Here is a 21,735-nt window from a genome sequence, read left to right as displayed (position 1 = left end):
GAGTACAATTCCACCTAGACCAAAGTGAAGAGGTGATAGTATCATGGTACGCGCTGATTCAGTAAGTACGGATTCAAACTGATATTGAAGGTTTGGAGAAATGGGTGTAGAAAACTATTACTACGTATCTAATTTACAACTTTCATATTTTTTTTTTCCAATTTCACAAAAAGCAATAATAATGCTTCGATAAGTCAGAATTGTAGGACACCTTAAATATATCCTTCGAGATTTACGAATCCACTGTCAGCCCTAATCTAAAATACCTGAGGTTATTTTATTATTACAATATACTACCCTTTCATACGAATCTCAACTTAACTTCTTCAGTTATACGGTTGAAAATCGTTTAGCAGTAACAGTAGATAAAACACACACAAAGATAATCTCCATTGCAAGATCCACTTTCAGCAATTCGCCCTAAACAGAATAATATAAAAGTGATTCGGTTGATGTATAAAGCTCTTGCCGTTTTATTCGCCAATAAAGTACAGACGTAACGCGTTACGTTCGTGTTACATAAGCCGTAGATCCCTGAATATAGTTCCGATGCTTAACACGTAAGAACAACGATTGTTAAAAATAACGATGTCATACAATACAACGTTTTGTGAATCTCTACGCGCGCACACCTTTTCCTATTTTTTTTTAAAACATAAGATGGCAAACGAGCAAGCGGCCACCTGAATCCGCCAAAATGGCGAAGCGACCGCTGCCCATAGACATCTGCAATTGCAGATGCGTCGCCTACCCTTATCCGACGGAGGAGGAGACGCACATAAAGAGGATATTTCCTCTTCCTATGCATCTCCTCCATCGGCAAATCCACTTCCCCTTCCCATCATCTCATAAGAAAAGGGTGGTAAAGAGAAAAGGACTTAAATTAGGCCTCCGGCACCACACTCATCAGACGAAACACAGCATTGGTTCCATTTCACGTGCCGGCCCATTCGTGGTAAGATGTTAAAGCGGGAACTACCACTGTTAACCTATGGCACAACTGTTTAGTGTCGCTTTAATTCCTATGAGCTTATGGAGGTGCGCACATTAGTCGATTTTTAGTTGTGCAACTAAACAGTTGAATGGGCTGCGAAACAATCGACAATCGCACAACGGTCAAGTCGAAGGTGTGCGTGCTCTAAATAGTTATAAAACCACAAGAAGATAAGATAAACATTTTGAACAATGCTGTAAGTGTTGGATTAATTGGAGGTCGTACTTTATTTGAATGTCTCTTTAGATTAACGTAAATGTTAAGGTAAGTAAATATTTTTATTTTTAACCGACTCCCAAAAAAGAGGCTTGTAATTCGTTTGTTTTTTTGTGTTACCACATTTCGTCCTTAGTAGAATTATTTAGCAAATTGTTTTCGTTCTTTTTTAATCGAAATGTAGAGCTTGTATATGGGTCCCATTTTTGTGGTTAAAACTTACATATCGTTTTTGAGTTTGTATACTTTAACTTTTGAATTTTACTTTTCAACATTCATTTTTTATACGCACTGATTTTAAGTAATTAAAAAAAAATATTTCGAAAAGTACCTTTTGGATCTAAGCAATAAAACTTAATTTACAATTCACTTACAATTCAAGTTACAATAAAAACTTCATCCACATCTAACAGATACAAATTGCTTCGGTAACTTCGGTCGGGTTTAGGGAAGGGTTGGTTGATGGATGACGTCAGAGCAGACCGACAAAGCTGTACAGCTAATCAGATTACCTCGCACTAGCACTGAGATTGATGGGCAACTGTTTGAAACATGTTGCTGTTACTGATTGAAGGGGTAACAACTGGTAAATTAAACATAAGGTACAATGTAAAGAGAATTCAATATTTGTTGTCAATCTGAACAATATATGAAGTTAATGAACAATTCAAGCTTCAATGGCCTAATAGTTTGGGGTACGGACTACCGATCTTGAGGTCGAGAGTTCGAATCCCGCCATTCGACTATTGTCGTGAACCATATCCTAGCACAAGCTTTGAGCTTAGTTAGAATGTTAAAGGAAATACCAGTAAATTTACAAAAACATACTAATATAAAAAAAAAAACAAGAGGGAATAATAAGGTAACTTGCACTTTAATCGAATGATTAGGTTTTGCTATCGTTACAGCTATCCTTAATTGAGTGTAAAATTTATTTTCGTAAATAATACCAAATATAAAGTTTGAGTTATATAATGCTAGCATTTTGCTGGTGAATTTGAAAGTAGATGACATAAATCAGAGGTTTAAAACGGACCTGTTTAATTTCGTCGTGGATTTAACTCCAGCTCTCGATCCCCTTGACGCGGTCGCGGTTGACTTTAATGCGGTCAGCTAATTGGTTTCCCCACTTTTACACGGTATTTGGTCGAAATAAAATTCTATATGAATAAATTTTAGATGCTTTAAAATCTGTGTTAATTATCGTTTTATTGGTCCAGTATTTCAAATAAATTCTATAACATTTTTCAAATATGCTTTTTTCATGTATTTATTGACATCTATACTGTCGATTTTCGTAACATCAAATTTTGTAAATAATAACATCTTGAACTACTCACTAGCTTTCGCCCGCGAGTCCATACGCATGAGATTAAAAAAAAGTAAGTAGCCCATGTGTTCTTCCCGACTATCCTCTACATCTATTCCAAATTTCATCGAAATCCGTTCAGCCCTTTAGGCTACAAACATTTATAACATTAGTAAGATTTCAACATTTAACAGTTTAAACTTCAAGCAAAAACATCATAAGTGGGGAACCTTTAAAAGCGAGTGATTATCCGGCATCGATGGACGACATCCATAAGCGAGAAACTCAAATTACAGAGAAACCTCCTTTAGTAAGAAAAATCGCGCTTCCTTGGACTTTCGTTTATCCTGGTTCAATTGTACGAGAGAGAAACTACATATGTACATACATATGTATGTGTATATTAAGAGCAATCAGTGTGTTCGCTCTCTAGTCACGTAATCCATACGCAATATTCAACATTTTTATTTGTTCAACCAGCTGCGCCAAGTTGCTCTAATATTATTGCATTTTATTTCTCTATATTCTAACAAAGTATACAAGTTAATAGGTTCATTCCTTGCGGAGGTTTGCGATTTTTTTTTAATTTTATCACAGCTGCTATATAAATTGGTTTGTTGATTCCAAAGAAATAACTTTCTAACATGTAATAGAATAAAATTTATAGTTGTAAATTGCAAATTAGTCAAGAATTATCATCTTTTCTTGCGTTATTTCTTTGCCGTTTTCTGATACCAATTATGAATAGTCCAAATGTTAGTCTAAAACCGATAAGTCTGATTCTTGTCAGTCCAAATACCAACATTAAAAAAATATTATGTTCACGTCAGCAGAGCATAAGATACAACCGCATTATATTCTTCTAACGGTACATATTTCGTCGCTTATTCTGCGAACGTAGCTTCATTTCTCATTTCCACGCGGCTTGTCTCCTTGTGTTTCGAATGTCTCTCGATCTGGTACTTCATCAATCACGTCCGACTGTACGATCTTATACCCTAAAGCTAACAGCTCGACACTCGGCTGTTTACAGACATTCTTGCTATCCGGATAATTACAATATATAATACAAAGATTTTTAGTAAGTGGGAAATCAACACCTTTTTATATTAATCTTACTTCCTATTATTTCATCTTACTAATAATATAAGCCACGTGTTTGGATAAATGGATGATCATTACTGTGTTTATTCAACAACTAAACGAATCTCGCTGAAATTTGGCACATATAAGTACAGAATATAGTATGAAATAAGCTACGATTTGAACTACGTTTTAAAACTTTGCGCAGACCAAGTCATGGGCAAAAGCTACTTTTGTGTAGTCGTTAAAAAAATGTGTTAAGTTTTCACAAAAAAGTAGCAACTACTTTTTTAAATCTGTCGAGTAATCTACCTCTTCCTACACATTTAGTTGACAATTTCATACATCAAATAATTCATCTTAAATTATTGGAATTTTTAATTAAAACTTACTCCATAATATAACATTGCACGGACTCCTTGAGAAAACTTGTGATTGTTTATGAAAATTGTAGCTTAGAAATACGCCTTCAGTTATTATACGAAGAGAACCAATTATCTTGTGCGTTCAAGTTTTATAACAGACGATAGCAATTTTTATAAAACAATTCATATTGTAACCACTTCTATACGAAAACATTTGTAACAGAATTTTTATTTACATTACCAAAATAGCGTTTATAATTGTTTCAAATATTTTAAGCAATTAACGCAAAATCTTTTTTTATAGCAGTCCTTGAACATATTACCGATTTACAAAACCAATGGAAACTCACACTCGCAATTCGTTTTGAGAGCTTTCCAGCGATATTTTTACATTATGATTGCGTGTATAATCGTATTTACTATACACTAGGGATATACTGTATAACTTTAATGGCACTTAAATCCAGTTTATATATATTTTATAGGTATTTTAAATCGATTTAAATGAATTCGTTTACATTAGAAAAACTAAAATGCAGAAGAGCTTGTTTTTATATATAAGGTGGAGAATGAGCAAGCGACCACCTATATTAGCTGACATAAAAGATATTAACCCTTCCTATGTGTCCTCTGTCGTATTATAATAACTTCCGCTTTTCATCTTTTCCATAGAAGAAGAAAGGAAGAACACTCATAAGTCGAAATAAGCAATTGTTTTCACTTCACGCCTTTTTTCTATATGGTCCTGGTATTGCAATAGATCAGAGATTCTCAACCTTTTTGTGTTGCGGCACATATTTAACGATTTCAAAATTCGGCGGCACACAAAGAAAAAGATAAAAAATATTTACTTACTTCATAAATAGTTTATGACGAAAATTTTAAATATACGAAATAAACTAATATATACGAGTACTGCACTAATAACTAAACGTTAATTACAGACTCATCATCCACTTGCCCTTATCCCTTATGTGGGGATATGATGGTCGGCACAGTATGTGCTGCTCTTCCATACATCTCTATCAGCCGTCATTTCTGAATCATATCTGAATATATCGTTAATTACAGAATAATAATAAAAATATGGCGGTACACAAAAGTACCGCGGCACGGTGGTTGAGAATCACTGCAATAGATGTTCAGTTCTGATATGCTAGATTAGACAAATATTGAGACAAGTTTTACCACATATTCTTATATTTCGCAATTACATTTAACAACCTATATAACATAGTTAAAACTTTAGTACTTTGGAAGATGAATGGAATGAATGAATGAATGAAATGTTTGGTTATAAATAAGATTCAATGCCTCAGGCCAAGCTAAATAGAATGTCTAAGAAAATGTATTAAATCATATCAGGCGATGAAAGGAAAATGAATTATTTCAGTCTTGAAGGGCACACATGTTGCGAATGTTTCGATAAAATTGTGCAATAGTCTATTTATGTGGCGAGAACTGATTTTTTTTTTATTTTAGTTATCCAGCTTGAAGGACCAATGCTATAATTCATAACGAGCATTCGTCTGCGATTCCGTTCGCAGAATTAAAAATAATTAGCCTATTTGTTATTCCCGACTATGTATTACATATGTGCAGTTACAATGTTATCTGTTGAGGCGTTTTGGACATAAACATCCATCCATTGTTTTATCTAAACTTTCGCATTAAGATTATTAATAAGTTAAAATAAAGAAATAACTTATGCTCTATTTCATCTTCTTATTTATTTTTCAGTTAGCAGAAAATTTTAGTTACTAACGATTTTCTGAACGTAATTTTCAATCCATCTAACACTGTTGACTCCATAGAATTTGTATCGCATTTAACATTTCAGTGAAATAAAATAGAAGCTTTCATGCAGACTGGTTCAGTTTGCAGATGGCTGCAATAGAGATTTCAAAGCTCGCTGTAAGCAAACAATACTGAATGAAGATCGAGCACTTTCAGCATTCCGAGCGCGGAGTGGGCGTATCTTTGAGCATAGACAACTGGACTGGGCAGTGACCAAATAAATTCTGCGTATTACTGGGGAAGAAGATGACACACATGTGAATTGACATTTTTTTACACGTCTACTGAAAAAAAAATTACATAAAAATAGCCAGATTAGAACTTATTATACGTTTGTACTTAACAAAGGGAAGGTAGCTCTTGTCAGATCCTGTCTATTAGAGGTCAAAAACTAAATGCGTCAGTTATATTATTCTACTTTCATTTATCAGTATTTCATTAAATTTTTGATTATTTTGAAGACGTTGAAGGAATGTAAATATTTCTTTTGTTGGAAAAATATTTGATTTTACAATTTATTTTTATCGCAAACAAAAATGAACATGAATAAATTTATTTAAATTTTCGAAAAGAAACAAATTGCAAAAACATTCGTAATACAAAAACAGCTTAAAATAATATATTAACGCACACAAAAGAATCGCTTTAAAATTAATTTCTGCATCCATTATCAGACCTTGGGTATTGTTTTCGGCTGTTTTGTTTACTCGCGCGAGATTCCGATTCCAAAATATATTTACAGCTGAAGAAGTTAATTCCTATCAATGCAATATCATTTAAAGCTCTCAGCGTAATTGGATCGAAAACTCGACACTACATGCTTCATTATATTATTGTAAGTTTGGTGTACATTCAATACTAAGTGGGAAGGGAATTAAATTCTTTGACTGCAGACGTGTATCTTTGGCATTATACAGATTACAAATAAATCCAGTTAACGTTAAATGATATATGGCCTATTTCAAGCAAGATGTGTCGTTCCGTAATGTGTTAAAACAATTGCAATATGTAATGTGTTACGAAATTTACATTGTACAGTTTCCGTACTTTATAATATTCACTGCATCTGCTTTTTGTTGTTTAGTTTAATCTTCATTTGCAACAGTCACGGGAAATACCATTTGGAGTACTTTATGATTGTAAATAAAGGAAATGTATGCAACTGTAGCCAAGATAAAATAAACGATGTTTAGGTGTCCTGTTTCAAAATATGAAGTCAGCTACATACGCTCAGTTCGGATAGTTTTATTAAAACGACGTGTGTGTTATCAAAATTTTGACTATCAATAGACAGTTGTATTACTTATACAGTTGTTTTGCACACACGCACACTTTTGTCACACACATAAAACTGTCACAGCTGAGAGTATATTTTGTTTAAAATCTCTAATAACACTCTATTCAAAGTTCTTTACTTAAGAAAGACCCTTTTCGTCATATGTCTCATATCTATTGAGAAACAGTTGTCATAAAAAAACCTTTTTAATAATGGTATTGGCCATCGTTTATACAATTCAATAATCCAGACTCGAGTCCATTTAATTTACCACGTCTCTATTGCTTGAATAATTCACAAGGAGTTGATTACATTATAGAAAGTAATCGTTCGTTCCGCAGAACGTCTTAATAAAATTTCCTCGTATATTTGATTAGTTATTGCCCACGACTCCGCCTGCGAAAATGAAAAAAAATCTCAATAGCCTACGTGTTTTAATACGTAGAAACATCCATACTTCCATATAAACTTTCACATGTTACCAAAAACGCGCGCACACGTTAGACTAAACAATCGCACAACTTTTTTGTCGCGCTTCATTCCCATGAGCTTATGTGGAGATGCGCACACCACTCGATATTTAGTTGTGTAACTAAACAGTTTAATTGGCAGCGGAACAATGGACAATCGCATAACGGTTGTGCGATTGTTTAGTCAAATGTGTGCGCCCGCACAAAAATTATAAATGCGAAAGTATACGAGTAGATGATGGATGTTTGTTAGAAAGAAGCAACAGTATGTTTCGACGTCCGGAAAAGCACGTATGCTACTTTCTTTTGTTTTTAATTTTTGATTCCGTGCGGATGAAGTCGCTTGCAAAAGCTAGTTCATAATATTGGTAACATTAGTAAGATTAGGTACTTTAAAATATTTTTCCGGATCTACGTGTTATAAATTGTCTATATTTCATAGCTTCATTATATTTACGATGTTTATATTAACAAGGCAGCACATTTTTATGTTTCAAAGTTTAAATTCATAAGAATAATTTGTTAGATGTCAAAATATAGTTGTTTCACGTAAAGATTTTGTTTATCGTGGATATTTTGGTTCAGATTGCGAGAATGTTATTTTGCGTGGGTTTAAAATATACACGTCTGATGTGCTCTACATTTTGTATTGGTTGATGGATTATTTATATTTTATAGATTGATGTGTTATTTATATTTCTGATGACCATTTTTGATTATAGTTTCATTTGAAAAAATATAAATAATTTTTGTGTTTTCGTAAAATCAGATTTTTCGTGTCTACTGAAAGAGATTAACAATAATGTTCTCTCCTTATAAAACATGTTTAAAAACATGTCGACTTTCTTTTATTTTTGGTTTTATCAGGAAATCTGATGAGGGAAGGTCAAACGCTTTGGATCTTAGCCTACTAGGTAAAAAAACTAGGTACATGATCTAAAACTGACTGAGATTAAGGTAAGAAGTTAAACCTTCGGTTTTCATTTTAATATGTAAGTACATGACTCATAAAACAATTTTGTTTTTAATTGGATGAATTACAAAAGGCTTATCTTGTGATACAATTTCATACACATATACATGTGGATATAAACGTATAATAATGTATACAATTATACACGTAAGTATACATTGTATACTTGCGTCAGAGCGTGCTCATTTCACAAAGGTAACACATCTTAATCCTGATAAAGTAACGTGATTTATGTTTGTATGAAAACATCGCCTCGTGTATGCTTTCTGTCAGCGACGGTGTAGGTAAAAAGAGGGAAATAATGTTATAACTTTTTTCATGTTTTTAAATTACGTTTTACAGCAATTAGTGTGTTAGCAAAGAGTAACACCGACAGCATGTCTATCAATTTACACAGATATACTATATTTTGCCTTCCTTTGCATCCACACTTCCTTTAAATATACTTCTAAGACTAAGAAAGAGGACTATTAGAGGTCTTTAATACGCTGTCATCAGACAAACCGAGAATTGCTTCCACGTCGTGCGTATCCTCTTGTTTGGTCGTGAACACCGGGAGAAAAACTAATTCGTATAATCGATGTTGTTTCTGGTCTCTATTATTCCTAACTAGCTTTCGCTTGTGAGAACGTCCGCGTGTAATTAAAAAAAAATCCAGCTTATCCTCTACGTCTATGCCAAATTTCATCAAAATTAGTTCAGCTGTTTACGCTAAAAACTCTAACAAACATCCATCAATGTAAACTTTCGCAGTTATAACATTACTATGGTAGTATGATATAGTAAAAAGTAAGACATGCATTTGATAATAAAAAAACATTTTTTTGTTTCCGTACATTTTTAGAGTCATCCAATGGCATATATTACAAAAAATATATTAACTTGTACCTTTAAGACGTTTGTCATTGGCACAAAAGGCATAATAAAAAGAAAACTTCAAAAAATCTGGTTATAAATCTTTATAATTTCATCCCTCCATTTCCAAATCAATTTTCACCCTATTGAGATTCGTGATAAGATCCCTTGAATAATTCAAAAGAATGAATTACTTATTCCTATAGCTGTTTACTTTCTTACCTTCCAACAAAATTTAATTTATTGTACGCGTGTATTTCATTATTTTATTTTCATCCTATTTGATGTTGAATCAAATTATAACAGATTTTGCTCGAGATTTCGAAAAGTTTTTTGCTTTATTGTATATTTTTTTTTAAATGTATTATTTTATATAGGTTAAGAAAGTCATAAGCAAGCGGCCTCTACAAGGAATGGGAAGAAGTGAATTGGACAAGGTAGGTGAAGAATTGGAAAAGGAAGGTCTTTTCTGTTCATTAAGAAAGGTATGGCATTTTAATTGTAATGTCTATAGACAATGGTCACTTCGCTAAAGTGAAATTCGGTGAGAATTTGTTCGTTTATCACGTTACATTGTTTAAAAAGGCATCGAAATGTTCCATTTTTAGTTGTCGTCTATATTTTCGTCTTGAAAGAAAAATGTAATCGTCATTCCCTTATTCGCACGTGCGCATACAAATCAAATTAGGGAGAAAACCGTAAAGAAATACGCCAGTTTGTTACGACATTTTTTTGTTATGTCAAAAAATTTCCGTATTTGTAACATTCTTTATAAATTCTTTATTAGATTTCTTGATTGTCTTTGTCTAAAAAAAGAGGTTATAGTTAAACGTTAAATTAGAGAAAAAAAAACTAACTAGATTTAAGACTAATAAAAAAATAACTCCATTATATAATATTTCTGAAAAATAAATTTTATTGTATCTACGCACAGATTATTAAACTTTTAAAAACGTTTTTAAAATGTTTTCTAATATAAAATACTCGCTCACAATGTTATCGCTATCCTTTTTGTTCTCTTACATAAACCAGAGATAGACATACAAGTTCTTCGGCATTTTAAGCCCTCTGTAATAACGTCATAATATAGTCTGTTTTACAACCATCTAAACACGCTGTAAGTTTTAAAACCGCGTTTCCTAACCTTTAAAGATTTATTATACTTTATAATATAAACATCTAGTTAACAGAATGATTTTAATCGTTAACTTGTTATATTTTACAACATCCATAATGAACACAACATGTATGGATGTTTACTATATTCAGTTAACAACTCAAGTATATTCTTTGTGTAATGTTCAATTAAAACATGATAGATAAAACTAAATTAGACTTTTTCATTAATAGATATTTCGAAATCATACATTATACATGCGAAAGTAAAGATGCATGGATGTTTATTAGAGTTTGTAGTCTAAACTGAAGGGGTCTCCATTAAATTTGGCACATATGTAGAGCATAGTCATAGTCATACCGGTAGAGGTAGACCTATAAAGAGATGGATGGATTGCGTGAAAGGTGACATGATCAAGAAGGGCGTGATGAGTGAGATGACGGATGATAGAGTGCTTTGGAGGACGAAAACCCGGTGCGCCGACCCTACGGGAGTAGGATAAGGCAGGGGAGATGATGATGTAGAGCATAGCCTGGAAGAAAGCATAGGCTACTTTTTATACCGGAAATAGTTACGGTTCCCGTGGGATACATTAGTTTTTAAAGTTCATTCCCGATATTAGCCAGGTTCTCGAAGGAAATCATTTTTGTCTTACATAGTTCGTATGTTTTTAATACCTCGCGGACGAAGTTGCAGGTTGTAAGTATTTTTTTGCAATTTTTTTCACGATTTCCCATAAAATTTTGAAATATAAAACCGAATCATCTAAATATATAAAAAGGATCTTATCTTTTTCGCATTTAGTCATATTTGATCATAAATAAGCCATTTACATAAACATGTAATAAATTTTAAAGAACCGTCGTAAACATGATACATTAAGCTGCAATATTTCATAACACCGATCTCATATCTGTTAATCCTGGAGATATCATTTCATATTCGCTGTATTCATAACTAGCTGTTGCTCGCGTCTTCGTCTGTGAAATGAAATTTGTAAAAAAAATGGCCAATGTTCCTCAGTTATAACGTAACTATTTATTGGTGAAAGAATTTTTGAAATCGGTTCACTAGTTTTTGAGTTATTTCAATTCATACATAAATTCAAATATTTCCTTTTTAAAATATCAGTATAGATTTTTAACATAATTTAAATCTATTCAATTGATGAATAACGAAAGAGTGACACAATCTTAGAAAGGAGTGAAGATGATGCGTAATATTCCTACTTTCATTTAGTATAAAACAAGTACTCTACTTACTCTAATTATCTTTACCTAGTCACATCGTAACTTTTAATATTTCCAACACATTATTTTCGTATTTCACAGACTGTATTAATTCTAAATTAAAAAAACAATTAACATAAACGAAGTAGACGTAACCTCTAAACTACTTGTGTAAACAGCCAACGTTATTTCATATTTATCAACTTCCGATGTTCTGTCGGTTTATTTATATCTGCTTTCTGTAGCCCTCGTCCGAACAAGGCCGAAATACTCACGTAAAAATGTTAGAACATAACTGTAAATAAAAAATGTAACATGATTGTAATGGAGCGTCTATTTTTGAGTTTAAAACCAAGCTCTAAAAATATTAAACAAACACTTCGTCTCTATCTTAGTCTTCGAAATAATTGAGACAACTGTAATGTTTTACCAGTGGGAACCCTCTAAAAGACAACAAAACAACACAGTAATTAGAAATTGTATATTGTCACTTGAATAAAATAAATGATTCCCTTCAACAAAGTTTGCGATTAGGGTACGCTACACATATGTAAATGAACATCCCTAAATATCAAACTCCGCAACATTTGCCAAACATTTGCCAAACCTCTGGAAATTTATGACAGCCTGGTCCTTAATGGATGTGTTTGTAGGTCAAGTAGCTAACTTACAAGTTATTGCAATAGCTTCTAATTAATTTTCATACGAAACTTTGTGTTAATTTGTCGCTCCGTTGGGCTCAAGGACCTTTGCCTTTGAATTGGAACAAACTGTCCCCAATGACTGCGGGGTGATAGATCTTTTGTGTGTTTAACTTACTTTTACTTTTGTAACTTACAGATCGGAGTTTGTGGGAATTACAAACAAACATTAAACACACTCGATGTTAATGATTCGCCTGATTTCTTACAAAGAAATCGTAGTGGTGTGGCATTCAATGTGTTAATGATTAACAATCTAAAATACGGTCTGTTTATACATTCAAAACATTGTATATTGAATTTACCAACCTACACTTTTTTACGTCAAAATCGATTATAATTTCTCATGGCGTGGTGATGCTAAAAAACTCTGTTTAGCTTTTACCGCCGCCTGGCTGTATATTTGATTACAAAAATTGATGTAAAAATGACAAGCATCACACAAACCGAATTATACTCGCCTGAGTGCAAAATTTATAATATTACTTTTTTTTATATTTCGATAAAATTGAAAATAAAAAGTCCTAAATGTCATAAGATCGATAAAACATGTTTCAGCTATGTTAACCTTTAAAAGTAGAGAGCCATTTTGATTACATAATCGGTCCTACTTTAATTATTTCTCTGTGTATTATTGTTAATTATTGAAATTTGAAATCAAAAGAAAACATTTAAAAAATGTAAAATCGTTTGAATAGAATTGCGGTCCGAGCTATTGTTTTTCTTTATTACAAAAAAAAGATAACGCTTTCATGTTTTTGATACTGACTGGCATTTTTAGATTGTACAAAATTTATTGTATATTTTGTTTCATAAAAGTTGAGAGTATCATATACAATGTAATCTTCATAATATATCAAAAGTAAATAGAAAAAGCTTTAAGCTAACGAGAAGGTAATTCATCATCATCATCATCATCTCCTTATCCTACTCCCGTAGGGTCGGCGCAACAGGTTTTTGTCCTCCACATAACTTTATCATACGTCAGCTCAGTCATCACTCCCTTTTTGATCATGTCACCTTTTACACAATCCATCCATTTCTTTCTAGGCCTACCTCTACCGATGTACCCTTCCACATTCATAACTAACGTTCTCCTTGTAACATGCGATTCATCCCTCCTCATAACATGCCTATACCATGCTAACCTTTTCTACTATGGGGGCTACTCTCAAGGTAATTGATAAACCAATTTGGATTTGGCGTACAAACTACGCATTACTCTGTAAATTTATGTAACGTTCAACTATACCTAATCATACTAACATTATAAATGCGAGAGTTTAGATAGATGGATGTTTGTTACAGTTTGTAAAGGACTAAACGGATTTCAATAAAATTTGGCATAGATGTAAAAGATAGTCTGGAAGAACACATACGCTACTTGCATTTGTTTTTTCTTAATTCCACGCGGACGGGGTATTGGCGAAAGCTAGTATATAGTTATTTGTACTTAGTTATTATTAGATCACTTTTAGCAAACCATAAAAAAAAAACAATGTTCCAATAACGCATTATAAGGTTTAGCATCCGCCCAGGATGCTGGACAGAAAGGTCACACATAGATCTGTGAATTGCAGTCTCACGTTGTTACGTGTGTTAAAGGTGTTCCTTTTACCCTTCCTTCCAAGGGCGTAATAAAAAATGGGATGCCATAGAAATATTGCCCAAGGTGGTAGCACTAAAACAGGGCAAGCAAATTTTTATTTTTAACACATCAATAGAATTATTATCATCGTTTTTTAAACTTAACACTTTAAATGTTTTAGATTCGAATGTAAGGTAAGATTTATAAATCGAATACTAGAATAAAAAGCTCTCGAATCGGCTACTCTAACATAGAAAAGCTTTTTAGTCTCACCTTGAAATGTGCGTGAGAGAAACTTTAACATCTGGTGTGATTCAGTCGTAACAAGAACATTATATTGCCTGGCGATTGAATAGTTTCAAATGCTGAGAACATTCTCTACGATTATTTTGTTTTATTCTACTATTCATAAATTTGATTCAAATGTAATTTAACTTAAGTTCTCAATTGCAATAAATAAAAGTGATATATCATTTGTCGTTGGAGTAATTTTTCAATTTGCATAATTCAAATGAGTTAAAATAAATCGATTGATTTATGGCCGGTTTCCTAGCTACTTTTAAATAACAAATACTTTTCAACTTTAATGTTACATTTAGTTAAACTTTTTATCAACGACTCTTTTATCGTAAGCGTAAATAGCGACTAACAGTTTCCAATTGAATCTTCGCATACAGCTCGGCCCAAACCTTTCAGGGCCGGCCGGATGAAATCTAATTTCTGTATAAAAGCATGCAAATTTAATTGACTAAGCGCTGACAGACGTGGTTAGGGCGGGACAGATTTTAAAGTGTGAGTTGTTAATTTTAAACGTAATTTTTCTTACTGAGGCGGAAATACACATGCAAGCAACTGGACACTTGCAAATAAATTGACGAAGGGGAAAAGGAGGTACGAAATAACAGACACATATAGTTTCACACGATTTCGTTAACATTTTACTGGAATTCATGAACCCATTGTGCTGAACTGGCATGCCATTTACTGTCATGTGTATCCTTTACGGGAGTGGTAACTCATAATTAATGAATAGTTAAGAAACCATGCTACGTAAATTAAAAAAAAGTCTAATAACAAAAGCAACAATTGAATAATAAACAAGACATGCTATAACTGTCATTGAATTATATTTGTATAGTAAAATATCTTAAGAGTGCGCGCACAACTTTGACTAAACTATCGCACAACTGTTTAGTCGCGCTACGATTCGTATGAGCTTATATGGACACTACTCGAATTTTAGTTGTACATCTAAACAATTGAATTGACTGCAGACAATCGACAATCGATAACTGTTCGACAGCTTAATCAAATATGTGCGCCCGCTCGTAATACGCAAAAAGTAACACGCAATTCAAAGTGCGTAAAATGTTTATTATTCAAGAATGTAAGATGCATATGACAAGAAGTACAGAATCTATTGTAAACAATATGAATATTAATAACTTTGTAAGTACACCTATCTGCCATTTTATTTCTTTACATCTAGTTAGAATTTTAAAGTGGCCTCCAGAGTACGGTGACCTCGATTTCTCGCTATCTTACACAATGACAAACGTTTCGTAGTTTTACTACAAATATTTTGAAACTTTGTTTTCACACTTTAGATCTAAATATTGAATACATTCGGTTGTATGTAAACGTAGTGTTACACTGACGCGATTTGACATACTGCTATATCTTACATTATTTTTGGTAAAACTGGCTATATTGTTAATGTTTGGGACAAATTTCATGTCACGGGAATTCTAAGTTTACCGATAAATAGGTTTTCACTACCTTTGGTATTTTCAACTGCAAAGAAGCATGGTCATTGTAAAAGGGAAAGGAAGGGATTGGCTCTTAAAACAAAGCGCTTAGTTATAGTTCAAGAGCCAAGGCTCTAACTAATTTGTGTAAATGAGTGTCATAATAAAGAGTTAAATTATTGATGTTAAGGCCAAAAGGAATGAAAAGGAACACCTTTTACTAAAAACAAAAAAAAAATTAAATGAGATATTAAATCTATTATAAATAAGACAATCTTAATTCCCCTCCCCTCTTAGACAAAGTATATCGCCTGGGGACGCACGTGAACATGTCTTTGATATGTGACACAATGTAAATCCAGTGTATTTAGTTTTGCATATCCCCCGAGGTTTTCAACATAAATCTTGATACAAAAGTTATTATTCAAGTTCTATGAATATACTTATTTAACGTCGTAAAAAGCAAAATCTTTATCCCGAGCGATGGAAGTATCAAAGAAAGTTCTGCTTCGCTGAAAGGAAATAAAATGGAAGTTTTGTTCGGGACATAAAATGAAGCATTTTAGCATAATGTATTCGTCTTGGCGAGAGCCGAGTACCGAGAGCGGTTACCGCTATATTCATAAATAATTGAGGAATAGTGTGATCGTTTCTCATACTAATGTCGCAGGTGGGTTATCACAAATATTCGTGAGACAATTCTCGTAACGTCATCGACAAAAGTATGAAATTCGTTGATGTACTTTACACCCGAATCTGTACTGTACAAAATTCTCACGAATATTCATGATAAGGTCTCTGATCTTCGTTTTTTATTCAAAACTCTAATCCATTTAAGGCCAATCGTATTAAGATAAGACTCTTGAGTTCATAGTAATATAACTGCTGTGCTACGACGGTATTTTCTAATCAAAGCATAATCCTTTGTCCCAGGTCAAGATAGGATTAGACGCGTCCGGGAATCCTAACAAAGCTTTTGTATGCAACTGTACGTCTATGTACAACTACGTATAGTAATGCTATTCTTGTCAGACTATATTATATAGGGACAAGATACAGTTTTTTAATTTTACTAAATAAAGTTAATTCTACCTACAATAAAAGTTAGGTAATGATAACTGAGATGACGTATGATAGAGTTTTGTGGAGGAAAAAAAAATCTCTTGCGCCAACCCTACGGGAGTAGGATAAGGAAGGGGGGAAGATAAATAGAAATTGAAAAAACCAGTGAAAACCATAGCCTATGTTATTTGTCCGTATTTTTATTAAATCGAAACTGTATAAATGTTGATTTTTAATTTAGTTTGCTTATTTTCTTTTATTTGCCAAATTTCTATGAGAAAGTTTTATAAAGTTCTAAGTTAGGTCAAGTTTAAGTAGAGACGTATTAAAGTGTTTATTGAGAGCAAAGTAAAGCTGTTTACTGTACCAGAGGCTGCGGTTTAATCTTGTTAAGTAAGATTTTAGTGCAAAACCTCTTAAGAGTAAATTTGAATTAGTTACTTTAAAACTTACTTATTACTAAATAACTGAATACTTATAAACGGTATATTTTTGTATTGAGTTATAGTTAGAAATCAAATAAAAATATGATTTTGAGTAAATCTACGTATTAGTACTTTAGTAGGAACATTTTTATGTATTTTTATACATCAATTATAATTTAATCTTTCAGAAGTTTGATCGCTTCTCGGAAGTTTCGTATGAATTTCCTAATCGAAGTAAAACTCACCTTAAACTTCGCATCTTCAAAGGTAATTTATTGCCGCGTCAAATGTAAACTCAATTTCGTTAAATCATAAAAAGTTTGAAATATAATCACTCTTTGTACGCAGAGAACTTTAGTATGTAGTAATCAAAAAAGAATCTCGATAACTCAAACTTCAGTAACTTAAAAACTTCTATAACTTTAAAAAATAATATGTTCCTTTCCTATCAGAGCCCAAAACCTCTTTCACATAGACTCTTGATAACTTAAAACCTCTGTTACTTAAAATATTTTGTGTTTCCCTTGGACTTTAACTTATATTTTTACTTATTTTACTTATTTTATTATTTTACTGTATTGGTAAACATTATCAACAAGCACGTTTATTTTCCATGCATTTTAAAAGCATTGTTTATTTGAACATGTTTGCCTTAAAATGTTTAAAAAGTCAGAGTATTCCTAACTTTTATTTAAAATGCAATAGCACTACAGAGTAGACAAAATCGTATGCACTCTTCTGATAGCACTAAGTAAATTTAATGAACAATTCATGAAGTTATCCTTTTAATTTGGCATACCATTTGAAGGTTCTCAACAGTGAAAGTAGACCTTAAGTCGAGATTTTACATAATTGTAGAATTTCCATTACATTAAGAGTCTGGACCTATTTTAAATCGTTGCCTCGAGAGCTCTTTGGTACAATTATTGGAGGCTTAGCGAAGGATTGCGGCCCTTTCTAGACCTCTCGTATTTTCGCATATAACGACATGAAAATATAGGTATCATTGTAACTGAAACTAGCTGTTCGCGTGCGGCTTCATCCGCATGAAATTATAATTTATTGTTTGCATTTGTCAAATTCTCAATTGCAAATGTGAAAATACCAATAACCTTACTATGACAACCTTGCTTCTTGATGTTGGCAGCAACTTATGGTCTCTTTTCCACATTAGGGTTTTAAAAAAAATATATTCAAAAATATGCTGTAATTGCTGACATCTTAGGCAAGAAAGAAGTATGTGTTTACGCTTTATTATAATAGTATAGATTGCTGATTTCTTAATTTAAATACGAATTATAAGGAGATTTATAAAACTAGCAGTTACACTGTTTAGTTAAACATTTGATTTAAAGTTCTTACGTAAACAACGTAACGTACCATAAATATTATCACCATATTGCTTACGGTATACTATGATTTGTTAATAGTCCGCGCTGCGACGGTTGCTAAAGTCTTAGTATAAAAGGGTTGACAGATTCCATATGTTTACGTTAAAATGTACTTTAAATGCTTCCACGAGATAGGTTCACTCTAACTTAATATTATGGTTAGTATAATTTTATAAAAAAAAGAATAATAAATTGTGAAAGTATTCCGTTAAAAATGTTATTTTCTTGCCATTCGTTATGATAATAAAAGTATACAGTAAGTTTCCACTGCGACTCAATTAAAGCAGCAGACTGAGTTCATCGGCTGACTTCTGCGGAATCGACTCTTATTATTTCTATAATAACTTGCTCCTCGCGATAGACAGTTTTATTTCATACGAGGGAAATCGATTAAATTCTCCAACGACGTATAAGATGGAAATCTAACTATGGTTTTTAACTTATTCTCTATTTTTAAAAGTGCATTGCAATTTATTTTTCAAATAAACAAACATTAACAATTATAAAAAAAAATCATAAATCTCATGAAAACATTTTTTTTATCTAGAGTAATTAAGAATAGTTTAAAATATTTTAAGTGTCCAAGTTAAAAATTATTCATTTTTACGATTTGACTTCGTTAATGCGTTTAGTTCACAATTCTCTCTTTCTCTCTAGTAATATTGCAAATTAACAAAATTTACAATCTATCTGTCTTATAACAGGAAGTAAACATCGTATCAAATAAAAAAGATTATAATTTATCTCCTACGTTAATGTGTTTTCTTTATTTTTGTTCTATTTATTGTATTCGTCTTTCCTTTGTCGTATAAAGGACATTTTCACACGGGGGAATGGCTTTCATCTGTCCGACGTCCGTCGTACGCTCAACAAAACAAACGGAAAATCTATTGTTAGCTAAAAAAAACAGTATTAATATATGGCATTCTTTTTTCTAATTATCATATGTACATAATTTAACCGACGTTATTACGGTGAAGGAAAACATCATGACGCCTGCACATATCGGCGAAGAAATTCAAAGATATGTGTGTAGTCAATCAACCCGCAGTTGGCCAGTGTGGTTGACTATGTTCTAGTCACCCCTAACTTAGAGTAGGCTCCGAGACCCTCAGTGTGGACGTATCGAGCTAGTGATGATGAATATATGCTAATTGTAATTTAGAGGTAGCGATTTCAACTCTAGCTGATCGTAGAACACTCCTAGTATTTCAAGAACTGGTCAACAACAGAAGAGATAATAACGGAACTATTATATTTTGGATAAAAGAAAAAATCTTGTACTGTGTATATTTGCATTTTGTCGAGGAGTCAAAAGCAACTTTACTTTATATGTCCTAGTAGAGGTTGCCAGCGACTCTGTCCCCGAGAAATACAAAGAAAACAGTCTAGAAGAACACATAGACTCTATCCTTCTAGAAAATGTTCTACATCTCTGGCTAAGAAAAATTTAAATTCTATGGTGTAACATTAGTATGCATTATTACGAAGTATTATACCACTTTGTCTAAATAAAAACTATGTTCGAATCATTAGAATTATTTACAGCCAATAGTATCAACTTGGATCGTTATCTCAAATAATATTAAATAAATAAAACCTTCTCTAATTGTCATCCTTGTCAGAAACCGTAATGGATGTCTGCCGCTAAGGACTACTAATTGTACATCCTTTGAATGTCCTCGCAAACTTGAAGCTGGAGATAACGAGACATATTTACAAGCCAGTATAGTCTTTCCAGTTTTTGTAATGTAACATTCCTCCCTTATTGTTTTCATGAACATTATTTGTTTAACAAAAAGTCCCGTTCACTAAGATTTTTAATACTTACCTAGCAGTATATTTCCGTAGTAAAAGAAATAAATACTATATACATTTTAGGATTCGATCCCACATCTGATAGAGCCATACTCACTGTGCAAAGAATTTATCGCGTAAATGCAATTCGTGAATTAAATAAAATACTAAAATGTAGTATTAAATAGCCATCTATAAAAACAAAAGCATATTAATATAGAAATAGAGACAAATACTATAAAAATATAAAGTTTCGTCAATTCTTTATCTAATTTACATTTTTAACAGTAATTCCAAAATATCAATTTGATTTTACACCTCTAATAATTTTCATAAATCTTGATTTAAAAAATTTACATACAAAATCTAGAAAGACAAAAAAACTTACCTCGTGAACAACAGTAATCCGTATTTAGTCACTACACTGCACAGTGCAACACGCACACTTCAGGTGATATTCAGCTGAAAGTCGCTGAAACGCGGCCCTCCGCCGCCGCACCGACCCGGACTGAGCGAGCTCACCACGGAGTCACATAGATTATGAACTATTCCGAGGTGAAATACAGACGCGACACCTCGAACATTGAAATTAGTTATAGAGACATGTTTACTATATTCACTTAAATTACTAAACTTGTGACCGAATAGAAATGCAATAATTTAAAACATTATTATGTAAAACTTTTTTTTGTAAACTAATTAAAACTGTTTTTTGTAAATGAACATAAATGTTTTATACTAATATCAAATTAACTAATACAAATAATAAAGAATTCGTCAACAAAACAGAAAAATAAACGAATTTATAACATTTTTTACACAAAACTACCTTATACCTAATTCTATTTACAAACGAATCGATTCGTATAATGTACTAACAATTGAAACATTACAGTCACTTATCCACTAATTTGTCTACGCATAAAAAAACTATTAATCAATCGTAAAACGAAATGAACGCACTGTGATTTACACGGGGGAACATTTTTACGTGCGTCGTAAGATCGTAACATTTTTTAGCTTTACTAAAAAAACCTGAACAATAGTAAAAACCGAATTAACTTACCGTCACTAAAGTCATTGTTAGTGAAATTGCGTAGTAATTAAGGCAGTTTAATTAACAATAGCATTGTTACTTTACTTCCGTTCTTTGGTTAATAATGAAGTCTTGTTATGTAAATAAATATTTTTGGTTATCTCCAATCTTTACGCGGGAAGCGTGGGAATCGAGAAAGTAATTGTTATGTAAGATATGTTTAGTGTTGCCGCTTATTTGTGAACTATTTTATTTACTTTTAAATTGTACTACAGTAAACTATCTTAATATTTCTAAATACTT

At 32.3% G+C, this 21,735-nt stretch overlaps 1 protein-coding gene across 1 annotated transcript in view; it reads right to left on the bottom strand.

The window, feature by feature from the left end:
• LOC106100899 (neuroglobin-like) overlaps positions 1-20,890 on the bottom strand; it is a 52,404-nt gene extending 31,514 nt beyond the window's left edge. The window contains exon 1 of the mRNA XM_013279965.1: positions 20,785-20,890. The gene's annotated coding sequence lies outside the window, so the exon portion shown is untranslated. The remainder of the gene's footprint in view (positions 1-20,784) is intronic.
• Positions 20,891-21,735: the final 845 nt, after the last annotated feature.

This window comes from Papilio polytes, unplaced genomic scaffold (genome assembly GCF_000836215.1).
Source record: "Papilio polytes unplaced genomic scaffold, Ppol_1.0 DF824035.1, whole genome shotgun sequence".
Taxonomy (NCBI): domain Eukaryota; kingdom Metazoa; phylum Arthropoda; class Insecta; order Lepidoptera; family Papilionidae; genus Papilio; species Papilio polytes.
Note: the sequence above shows the minus strand (reverse complement) of the source record. Positions and strands in the feature narration are given on the sequence as shown.